This window comes from Panicum virgatum, chromosome 2N, assembly GCF_016808335.1.
Source record: "Panicum virgatum strain AP13 chromosome 2N, P.virgatum_v5, whole genome shotgun sequence".
Classification (NCBI taxonomy): Eukaryota; Viridiplantae; Streptophyta; class Magnoliopsida; order Poales; family Poaceae; genus Panicum; species Panicum virgatum.
Window position 1 is genome coordinate 68,364,114 of NC_053146.1, and position 11,199 is coordinate 68,375,312.

An 11,199-nucleotide genomic window follows, 5' to 3' on the forward strand; every position below is an offset into this window, starting at 1 on the left:
GCGCGGGCGGAGGAGCTGGAGCGCGACAACGGCGTGCTGCGGCGCGGCGTGGCGGCGCAGCACAGGCGGCAGGAGGAGCTGGAGCGCGACAACGGGGTGCTCAAGCACGGCGTGGCGACGCTACACCGACGGCACGAGGAGGCGGAGCGCGCGGCGGCGGAGCTCAAGAAGAAGGTGGCGGAGCTGGCGGCGGCCAACTACGCGCTCGGCGTCCAGGCGCGCGGCGCCGACAGCCGCCGCTTCCAGGTTTTCCGCGGCCCCGACGTGTTCTGAGGGCCGGCGGGCAGCTCGACGAGATCGCCCATTGCTCGCTCATCTTGGTGGTGTTATCATCTACGGCGTAGGGCTAGTGATCGTCATTAGCAGCAGGCCAGCAGCATGTCGCTGCCTGAACAGACCGATGCAATGTAAACCTTAACACCAAAGGCTTTGTTCGCTTTGGATTACTATACCAAACTCGAAGCTTGTTTTCAGGATCTTGAGTCTGTAGCAGATCAGATAGTCAGTTGAGACTTCAGACAGTTCTGGTTTCAGTTTGCTCACACTCGCAGACAATCACAAGATGCAACAGAGATTCAGTTCTGTATCCCCTTGTAAGAAAGAAGAAAAGGGCAATTATGTGCATTGGTATTTAAAAAAAATAATTTGTGACTTTACATCTGAAAGCAGCTCAGATCTACGGCTTAGGGTTAGTGATCGTGATTAGCAGAGCAGCACCATGTTGCTGGCTGAACAGACCGATGTAATGCAAACATAACACCAAAGGCTTCGTTCGCTTGGGATTCGCCGAAAGGGTAGGCAGACGTGAAGAGTCGATGCAAGATTGAGAGTCGAATCTTTCTCTCTCCTGCAATGGTTCGGCTGCTCCAACGGTGAAGATTCGTTTTGAGGAACCACATCAGACGATGGTTCGATCACTGGAGAATCCCTTACTCCCTCCTTCCACTTAAGGTTATAAACATAGTACGATCTCCCAAAGAACACTTTAACTATTCATTTATCATATATTATATCACTTATAGTTATAAACTTATAATCATTATAAAGTATATTTAATTATGAATCCAATTATATAAAATTTATATTATAAAAATAATAAAAAATTAATAGTCAAATTATCGACCAAAGATAGCAAAATTTAAATCTTGACTAGAAAAGCTTGCGCGGCGTTGCCGCACCTCCCAGCGTGCCAGTGCTAGGCGACAGTGTGCTTATATTTTGGGCAAGTGTTTTTTCTTTTTGGCTGTTGTGCCCTCATGATATAGCAGAGCAATGTTTTCTTTGCAGCACGCCAGCACGAGTAGAAATATATTAGAAATTAAGTAGTACCAGACATAAGAATTGTAGTTCACCAATAGAAATGATATGAAAATGTGTTTTACATAAAGAGAAGATTACATGCCAAATTTATTTGCACTTTTGAATTACTGCACAACTCTGAATGTTCATGATTCCGGGCACTAAGATGAGTAACAGTATACGCTTGTCCCTGTGGATGGGGGAGTGTTTAGATGGAGGTGGGTTCATGATTTGTAGGAACCGGCTCTATGACTGTTTCACTCTTCACCCAGAGATGTAGCTCCTGTAGGCGCAATTATACAAGAAGTCATCAAAGTAATGTTAATTGAGAAATGAAAATGGAAATATGTATATCAGGTGCATATCTGATAATTAGGTAGGTATCTCTGTTGCTGGTGTGAAAGGAACATCAAGTCAATTAAATTTTAAATAGGATAGACCAACTGCAGACCATGCAACTTTTAAGTCTTATGTGTAGTATTGGGATGTTTGTGGATGCATTAATTAAGATAGGTCATGCCTTGTATCGTCAACCAAATATGCAGTGGCATTGTTAAAATTGGAAAGAGTATAATTTGTGATGTAATCGGAATGGACTGCATATGAAGATATTAGCACACGATATTTTTGAAAACACTTTGTTATAAAGTGGCAGATCAAGAACTTAATTCTTTTGAGATGGCTGTTGCCAACATCCCACTTCGTTGTTATTTGACCTTGCCATATGCATTGCCGCATATTATGTGGTTCCATAGTTGTATGGAACTGTAGAACAATTTTCCTGCTATTGTTATTTGATTGTTGCAGGACCAGTGCGTGCTATATAATAGTTGTATGTTTTTAATCAGTATTTCTCATCTAGGTATCTGACTGAGCAAGCAATAGAATGAACGTAGCAAATTAATGACTTTGTACTTAATTATTTTGAGCATGTGGGTGAACACCGAGAGGCCTAGTAGCATGACAATGTTGGGCTAAGCACAATTTAGCAAGTTGATTATACTATGGGAAAGAAAATTTACCTTTTTGCAAGGAACAGATCTGCTGGACAATATAGAACCTGGAGCTGGAGTTGGAAGTGGATGCGCGGAGGTGGTGCTGGTGCAGGCAACAATGCTTGCAGGGTCCTGCTTGCTTGACCCTGCAGTGGAGGAGGTGCTGCTACAATGTGCAGGTATTGGAAGTAGTTGAGCGAGCAAGGTGAGGCTCATCTGTAAATAAAATAACAGACATGAGATCACTTAGGTCTTGGCTATGGTCTTCTTTCTATTGAATTTAGAACTTATTTGTATACTATATTTTATGTTTTTGAGCCACATGAGCCATCATCATTTTCTATTAATATTTTTAGACATGTCTTGTTTGTTACACGTGACACTGCGACATATAGTTGGCCATGGGTAAATACTTGCTTCTTTAAATATATTCCTACATTTGATAGTGTTTGCCCTTGGCTTTTATTAATAGTCATTGAGTAGCAAACTTTTATTGGAAATTGACATCGGCATAGTGTAAATGGCCAATGGTTTCCTCTTGTTGTTAGATTAATTCTTGGTATGTATGTTTTATGTCCAGTGTGTGTTCCTGTAATTATTACTGCTTCGATAACATTATCTCCTAATTGTGTCACTATGAGCCTTGTTCCATTGCATAGTCCTAAGCTCTGGTTAAGATTTCTCAATAGCATAATCGGGACTCCAACTTTTAGTAATAGTCTATGTGGTGGGAAGTTGTTGGAGTTGATTGTATTAAGATATTCAACAGTATATAAAACTTCTGCATCGTTAGGTGCATCTATACATTTTGATATGATATCTGCGCTCAAGTATTCTCTTTCTTGGTTTGGTAGTAGCTTGACCATGTAGTCGTTTATTCATCAACAATTTCATTAGTAGTTGCTAATATAGCTCTTTCTTTAATATAATCAGCATCCTGAAATCTTCTTTGAAAATCAGGATATGTACAGTCTACTAATGCTTGTATTTTATTATTTGATGTTTGTATTAGTAGCTCTTTTGGTATCTCTATCAACGTAGAGTCAGAGTCAGTAGCAATATTTGTTTCACCTATGATAGTTCCATTTCCAGTGCTTAATATCCAATTATTGAAAGATTCTAGCTCTTCATATTCAGGACTCGACGGATTTACCTTTTGCAGACGCATATTTTCAGTTAGGAATAATATTTTAACATTGTTCCAAAGATATGATTTAATAATTGAGGCGTTTATAATCTGAGATTTTGAGCCATTTTGTACGACCGGAAGTATTTGCTTAGGATCACCACCTAGGACAACAACCTTTCCACCAAATGGTATATTGACAGCTTCTTGAGTTACTTCAGACATTATATCTTTGAGTGACCTGTCAAAGGCTTCGAAACACTGTTTATTTGTCATCAAGGCTTCGTCCCATATAATGTGGCTAGTTTCAGTAAGTAATTTAGCAAGTTTTGTGCCTCGTTTTATGTCACATATTGACATTTCATCTATATCAATAGGTATTCGAAATCTTGAATGAGTTGTTCGTCCATTTGGAAGTAGTAAAGAAGCTACGCCAGATGATGCAACTGTTAGAACTATTTTTTTTGGGCTCTAATGTATGATACAATTGTGTTCCACAAAAAAGTTTTGCCAGTTCCTCCATGTCCGGAGACAAAGTAAAATTGTGGTCTGTTGTTTAAAACAGAATCAACAATTTCATGGAAAGCTTCCTTTTGCCTTTTATTTAGTTGTGATTTGTGAATATAACTTTTTAGATTCTTCTTCTAGATATTGTATATCATAGTTCATTTCTTCTTGGATTAGTTTGTTGCTTGTATCTAGTTCATGGTGTATGCATCTACATGGCAGATTATAATTAGTGATTTGCTGTCCATTCCTGCTAAAAATTTCCTCTAAATGTTGTAATAGTAAGTCCTGAAGTTCAATTTCAGTAGTTATATATTTAATTGGGTAATGTTTAAGTGTTAACTGTCTTTCGATATCATCAACCATTTTTTTCTAGTTTTTATTAAAGAATTCTCTTTCATCCTTTATTTCACAGTATGCTAGCATTATGCAAAATAAATTTCGTAATTGAGAAGCTGTAGCCCAGCTAGTAGCTTCTTCAAACGTGTTGTACCATTCGTTGTCATCAGTTAGTAGTCCTCGTGCTGCGTAAGCTTCTTTGAAAGTTTGATATACAGTTCCATTATATGTTCGTATATCCGCGTAGCTTGTTGCACCTTTTACTATCATGAGAAGCATACGGAGGTAGAAACGTTCTCCTTCGCTAGGATTCACGTAATATAATCGTCCAATTTTAAAGCCATGCTGTCTTTTTGTCCATTTTTTTTGTTTTTTCCTCCCATCTCCACTTTAATGGAAATTCACAGTATGTAAGTTCTCTTGCCTCAATATGTTCTCTATTAGCGGTAAACCATTCAGTGAGCATTGTTTTGTGATTTTTTGGATTATCAATAATGTCTTTTAATTTGGCATTTTTTCTCATTTTAACAATATTCATTAGTGGCAGATGTACGGGTAGCCTTTCGACTGGAGGCCAATGATAGTGTATTTCATAGCCAAGCAATCTCCAAAGTGCATCTTGTTCACATATATAGCTACAATCCAAATATTCTTTGATTTCATCTATTTCCTTGGTTTCTTCATCACTGTTGCAAAACATGGATTAAGTGGCTCATTAGATTCGTCTCACGATTTACAGCCTATCTATGAAAAAAATTTTGTAAATAGACTTCATTTAGTACTTCATGTATGTGTCGAAACATTTGATGTGACGGCTTTTTTGCGTTTACGGGGTTTATGGGGTGGGAAAACAGGGCCATCATTAGAAACCGTTCGTTTTCTCTTTTCGGTGGTATGGTCGGGATGGGCCCACAGCCCAGCATCGTTTCGTTGGCGCGGGAAGGCGTCCGTTCAGAGTGCCTGACACCGAAGCGAGCAACCGAAAGGCATGGAAGCATGACGCATGGTTCAGTTTCTTTACTAGAACATTGCGCGGCGTTGCCGTGCAGAAATATGCCCTCCAGTTCAGGTTTATTTTAAGAAATTGAACTACAAAAAGTCCGGAGGGATTTTCGTAAAATTGGTAGACTGTGGGGGTTATTTGGTAAATTTGGCGTCGACGGAGTACCGGTCGATTACTGAAAAGTTCAAGGGGTTTTTTCATAAAATTGATGGACTTCATAATTATTTTAACAAAGTCCAGGGTTTTTTTACAAAATTCACGGAGTCCGGCACGATTACTAAAAGTTCATTTTTTTGTAAAGTAAGGTTCTACAAAGTCCGAGGGGTTTTCCGTTAAATTGATGGACTCCGTGTTCATTTTAATAAAGCTCGGGGGTTTTTTTTTGCAATCCATCTGTTATCTAAGTTGTGGTTATCTCTACATATAAAGATTCCATTGTTTCGCCTACGATACATTGTAAAACCTGTATCGGTAAAAGTAGTCTCTTCTTGAAATTCTTTTGGATAAAATTTAGAACATCTACCTTTTTTCATGCATGGGCAGTTCCAATTTTTCTCTCCACAAGGTCCATGCATCATATGTTCGGATACAAGTATATATCCTAAAGGATCTATTGTTGGGTTTGGTATTTCAGCAGATATCCAAGAATCTATTATTTCTGTTGTTATTTCATTTCCTTTCTTTTCTATCCAAACTAAGATATGAAAATGAGGTAAACCCCTTTTTTGAAATTCTATAGAATATAATATTGCTAATATAGGTCCAAAGATTGAACCTGAGCGTATGTCATCTAGTAATTGTTGCAGCTTCATATGGAACACACGTACTATTATATCACATCTATCATTAGGTTGTTGTCCCTCTAATATTGCTAATGCTATTTCTGGCCATTTAGGATTACATGTGAATGTTATAAAAAGATCTGGGGGTCCATATACACGACAAATAGCTATTCCATCATGGTAGTTTTGTATAATATAACGTCTGCAACCGACGTGGCTAGAAGGTAGAAGTACTCCTTTTCCTATTTGGTTCGCTTCATTCATTCCTTTATCAACTGCATCAAATATTCATTGTACATATTCATCTCTTAGCTTAGATTGATTTCTAGCAATATATTGAAGACGATCTTCATCTTCCATTGCTCGTGCGTCAACTATTGCTTGTTTTGATAATCGCCCATAGCACAAGTAATGATTTGGCCTATAATGCATATGGTATTTAAAAAATTCATGTATGGTTACTGTATCTCTTTTACTACTGTTTTTATGTATTGTTTTGTAACTATCATGGTATTGTATGCCTAATTGGAAGCCTCTTTCTCCATAAGGAAATAATAGAGGATACTGCAAAGGCATGTATGCAGGATGAAATATAGATATGCGTCGTAGGTCATTATTTCGGGTGCTAATAATAATATCTCGCTTATAGTTTTCTGTTGTCATATCAACTACAATTAACACAGCTAGTTCCTCTGGGTGTGGCATTTCATATTGAATTTGATCACCTTTATTTGCACCTATAATTCGAATACTGATATCGACACCTTTATATTCTTCTAATAGGTCACGGGCATGGCGGAATATCTTAACTAAAGGATTGCATTCGTCAAGCATTTCTTTTAAACGTTTTACTATTGTTGGATTAAGATCACTTTTGTTGGTATCTTCACTGCTTAATGCTCGTATTCTATTTTCTATTTCATTTTTTGTATCGAATATGTATAGTTCAGCGAACTTTGGTGATTTATTTGGCTCAGGTAATAATGATCCTATGTGATGATGTATTTGTCCATTTACTCGAAAGACATATGGACCTTCTCCATGGTTAATTTTGTTCTCAATATTGCCTCCCATGGATGTAAATGCAAACAGGCTATTATATTGTCTGATTTTCTGCAGAAAATGTTTTGCGTCTTTGTCACCTTTTGGATCAAGCAAACTCTTTAAATATGGTGAGGGTTCTCTAAATTTAGGTATTTTGATTTTTTCCATATTTGCAGCAATTGGAGTACATTACTTCTCCATGATTGCGCTCGGTATCTTTTTTATTTCTTTCATCAAACCAAAATATGGCATCGCAATATTTGCATTTGTATTCTGGTTTGCCCAAGTATGATCCTTCCTCATATGTTTCTTTTAGATACTGAATATATTCAGCGGAGAAATTAACCATACCATAATGCAAAGATAAATAAGCATTATTTTGGGTAATGTTTAAGCATTGTTTTTTTTTGCATGGTTCTCTATTATTTGGCAATTCTTTAGATCTTCTAGCTTGCGCTTTCTAACTTTGATTTTTTCCTGTCGTCTAACCTTTGCATCTTCTTTTTCTAAATTTGCATTGTCTATACAATAGACTTGCTTTTTTCTTTTTTTATGATTATTTCTATATTCATTATTATTTTCATATAATTCATATGATCTTTTGGCCATATCTATTTATAATTACGAAATAAAGTAATAATATCAAGATAAAAAGATAGTTAGAATAGTTTTACAGACCATTATAAAGACTAATAAAAACTATGTTGAATGGAGTACAAACCTACAAAATTAATAGAATAGTCTTAGTTTGTATTACAATTTGAGATATAATATTTCTTAACATGAAAATAGGTTTCTTAATGGGACGTGTACAGTGAACATATACTATTATCATTCTATATGCACAATGAAAGTTGTAAGATGTTAATATGATGTAGATACGTACCTTCTTCTCTTTATTTTTAGTTGATCATATCTTCTTCTTTTTTTCTGTTGGCACTGCAATCAGACATAGGGAAAGAAATACATAATTTAGTAAGTGTACAATAAGCAGGTTTTAGCAACATGTCAAAGCGATATATATTGTAATTCGAGTGATTTTATTTGGATCTAATATTTATATTATGTATTTTATTTGGTCACGCACACAGAATTATAGAATTTGACAAGGGCAAGGCATCAACGACTTCATATGATGGACCATGAATGCTGCCAGGCTGGTCAGTTAATGGGCAGTGTAGGCAAGAACCTTCTGGCTTCCGTGAAGCTTCGCAATCACAGTGGAACTAAAGAAAGTTTTCTGTTTGGGGGCTCATTGACCTCTGGACACTGCCTATAATTTCTATTCTTTATTTGCCCTTCTTTCTTCTTTTTCGCACGTTGTGTGAAGGGGATGGCTGGGTCCATGGAGCTCCCAGAGGCCCAGAGCGAGGTTAGCACAGCGCATGATAGCTTGGTGGAGATACGTGCCGGCTGTAGGAGCGCTTAGCTCCGGCCCCGTGTAGGAGTTGCACAGGCGCGGGTGAGGAGAGGAGCTGGCGCGCGGTGCCGGCAGACGCTGGCGACCGGAGCGCGTCTGTGACTGCCGGTGCAGCATCAATGCAGCCTGCATCTCTAGTCTAAGGGCGCCGGACTGCCGGTTACCCGATGCAATGCGACGCCGCCCTTTTTGTCGCTGCTAATTTGACGAGTTACGCAGGATGCGGGATTTAATTTGATGACTGGGTAATCGCGCAAAGTGAATGGAAGTACCCAAATTGAACAATCGCTGGGAAGTTGAGATGTAGATGGGATTTCAGCGGGTGCATACCTATTTCGGTGATTCGTCGATGCTCTTCCTTGTCGCCGGCGGAAAATCACAAGCGTCGCACTGTTTCGAGTCGCTAGGGTTGGGGAATAGCGGAAGTGGTCCTGGATTTTTCTTTCTTCTTTTGAGTTGAGGAGGAGATGCGACGGTGGGGTTGGTTTATCTCGTTGTTGGGCCTCTTTCTCGCGAGAGGTGCAGCAACATCTCCATGGCTCTGGAGTAGGCACGGTTGGCTTTGGGAAGAAGCTCGATTGTAGCAGTTGAATGAACGATTGAGATACTATGTGCCTTAGATCTGACGGTTATTATTTACATGCGACGTGGCCCAATGGCTGCTTGAGTTTCCGGCCAAGTTTCGTCGTAAGAAGATGCGTGCGGTGCGAGTGCGACTAAGGTTGGTTTGTTGAGGCAACGGATTAGATTTTGGTGTCTTCACTTGGTTTTAGCTCGGCCGAACAGCCAACGGTTTCCGTTCTCAATGGGCCGGCCGTGTTGTAGAGAACTACAGTAGGCCCAATGGGCCGCAACTTTTAAGGCCTAGTTTATGTTCTGTACCGCAGAGAATTAGGCTGGCAGTGGCCCATAGAACTTGTAGGACTTGATGTCGAATATCAGGTTCGATCGTTGGATGATTTCTTGCATCATCTCTGCCAGAGATCCTTTAATTTCTGGAGCTGGAGTGCTGCCAAACACACCCTAAATGGTCAACTTGAAACTGGTGCCCCTTAAAGTTGTAACCTAGCCTAGCTAAGGGCAAAGGGGTGATAGATCAGCACTGACCCACACACTAAGGGCTAGTTTGGGATGCCGGGGATTAATCCCCGGGGCTTCCCTCCCCCCTGCGCCCGTCAGACCCCCGGGGAGCGCTCTCCCCGCAGGGTGCATATCCCGGACAGCATTTGGCGCCTCCCCACCCTCTGCTCTGCTGCTGCTCCTGCGCTGCTGCTTCCGGCTGCGCTGCTTGCTGCTGCTCGGCTGCTGCTACCGTTCGGATTGCTGCTGCTGGGCTGCTCGGCTGCTACCACTGCAGCCAAGAGCAGCCCACTCCAGCCCTCCAAACACAATGAATATATTCAAGGGTTTTTTGTCTACAGCACACCACCAAAACGTGATTTTGTGGGCAGCACATCCCACTCTTCAAATTAGTTTGGAACACACCGTGAAAACACAAATTTGTATGCAGCACATTCTTCCTATTAAAAATTATATTTTCTAACTGGATAGGAGAGAGGGAACGGTGAAAGGACTAAAGTGCCCTTGGTGCGGGTCCCACATGTCATCTCCCTCTCCATCCTCCCTCCCCTTCTGCCTCGCCATGGCGGCCTCCCGCGGCTGCCCCGCCCCGCGTCCGCGGCACCGGGCGGAGGCGTGGCGCGGTGGCCGGCAAGCCGCGAGCTCCTCAAGCTCCTCTGCTCCGACGAGGCGCAGCGCTGGTGGCGTTCAAGGCCCGCGCCCCCTCGCTGCGAGGCGGAGCAGGCGAGCAGCCGCGGTGGCGTGCACGCGTGGCCGCCGCGATGTCGTGGCGGAACGGCGCGAGGCCGGCCGCGCTGAGACGGAGCGGCAGCGGCGACGTCGAGCTCAGACCTGGAGGTAGCGCCAAGGCGGAGCAGCGCGGGGGCGAAGGTGCCGGCAGCGGCGGAGAGCCCTCCTTCCTCCTCCCTCGCCGGATCCAAGCGCCGGCGAGCCCTCCTCCCTCTCTCCCTCGCGCCGCCAGTACCCTGCTCCCTCCGCCGCCTCCCCCTCCCCGAGGCTTCTCTGGAGCGGCAAGGGGCCTCCTCCCTCCCCCATTGCCGGCCACCGCGCCACGCCGCCGCCCGGTGCCCACGACGACCGCGCCGGCCACCGCACGCGCGTCCACGTGGAGTCCAGCATGCCCAGCAAGATGGTGGCCTCCATGTGCGCAACGGCGGCGGCGGTGGCGAGCACAAGCCATACGACGACGGCGAGCAGCGTGTGGCCACGGCACAGAGAGAGATGACGCACCCGTGGCCCTTGCGGTCGAAGAGTCTCGCCCGGGCGCGGGTCGGCGGCGGTTCGGGGTGTGGCCATTTGCGCCGCCCGTGGAGGATCCCGCTACCACGCCGCCCGTCGCGGGAAGGCAGCGACCGCGCCGCCCGTCGCGCGGAGCCTGCGACCGTGCTGCCCATCGCACGTCCGCTTGGAGGTCGGGACCGAGCTGCCCGTCGCGCCAAGGCCCGCGACTGCGCCGCCCGTCGTCGCACGGAGGCCGCAACCGCGCCGCCCGTCGAGCGCCCGCGCGGAGCCCGCGACCACGCCGGCCGTCGTCGCACGCTAGTCCGCGAGTCTGCAACCCCTCCGGCCTCCGCCCGCATCGATCCTGCAACCCCTCCGGCCTC

At 43.3% G+C, this 11,199-nt stretch overlaps 1 long non-coding RNA gene across 1 annotated transcript; it reads right to left on the minus strand.

The window, feature by feature from the left end:
• Nucleotides 1-1,299: 1,299 nt before the first annotated feature.
• Nucleotides 1,300-9,073, minus strand: LOC120662117. The gene is made up of 4 exons (XR_005670196.1): nucleotides 8,846-9,073; nucleotides 7,982-8,034; nucleotides 2,322-2,510; nucleotides 1,300-1,582 (listed from the first exon to the last, which is right to left on the minus strand). It is a non-coding gene; the product is annotated as an uncharacterized LOC120662117 (long non-coding RNA).
• Nucleotides 9,074-11,199: the final 2,126 nt, after the last annotated feature.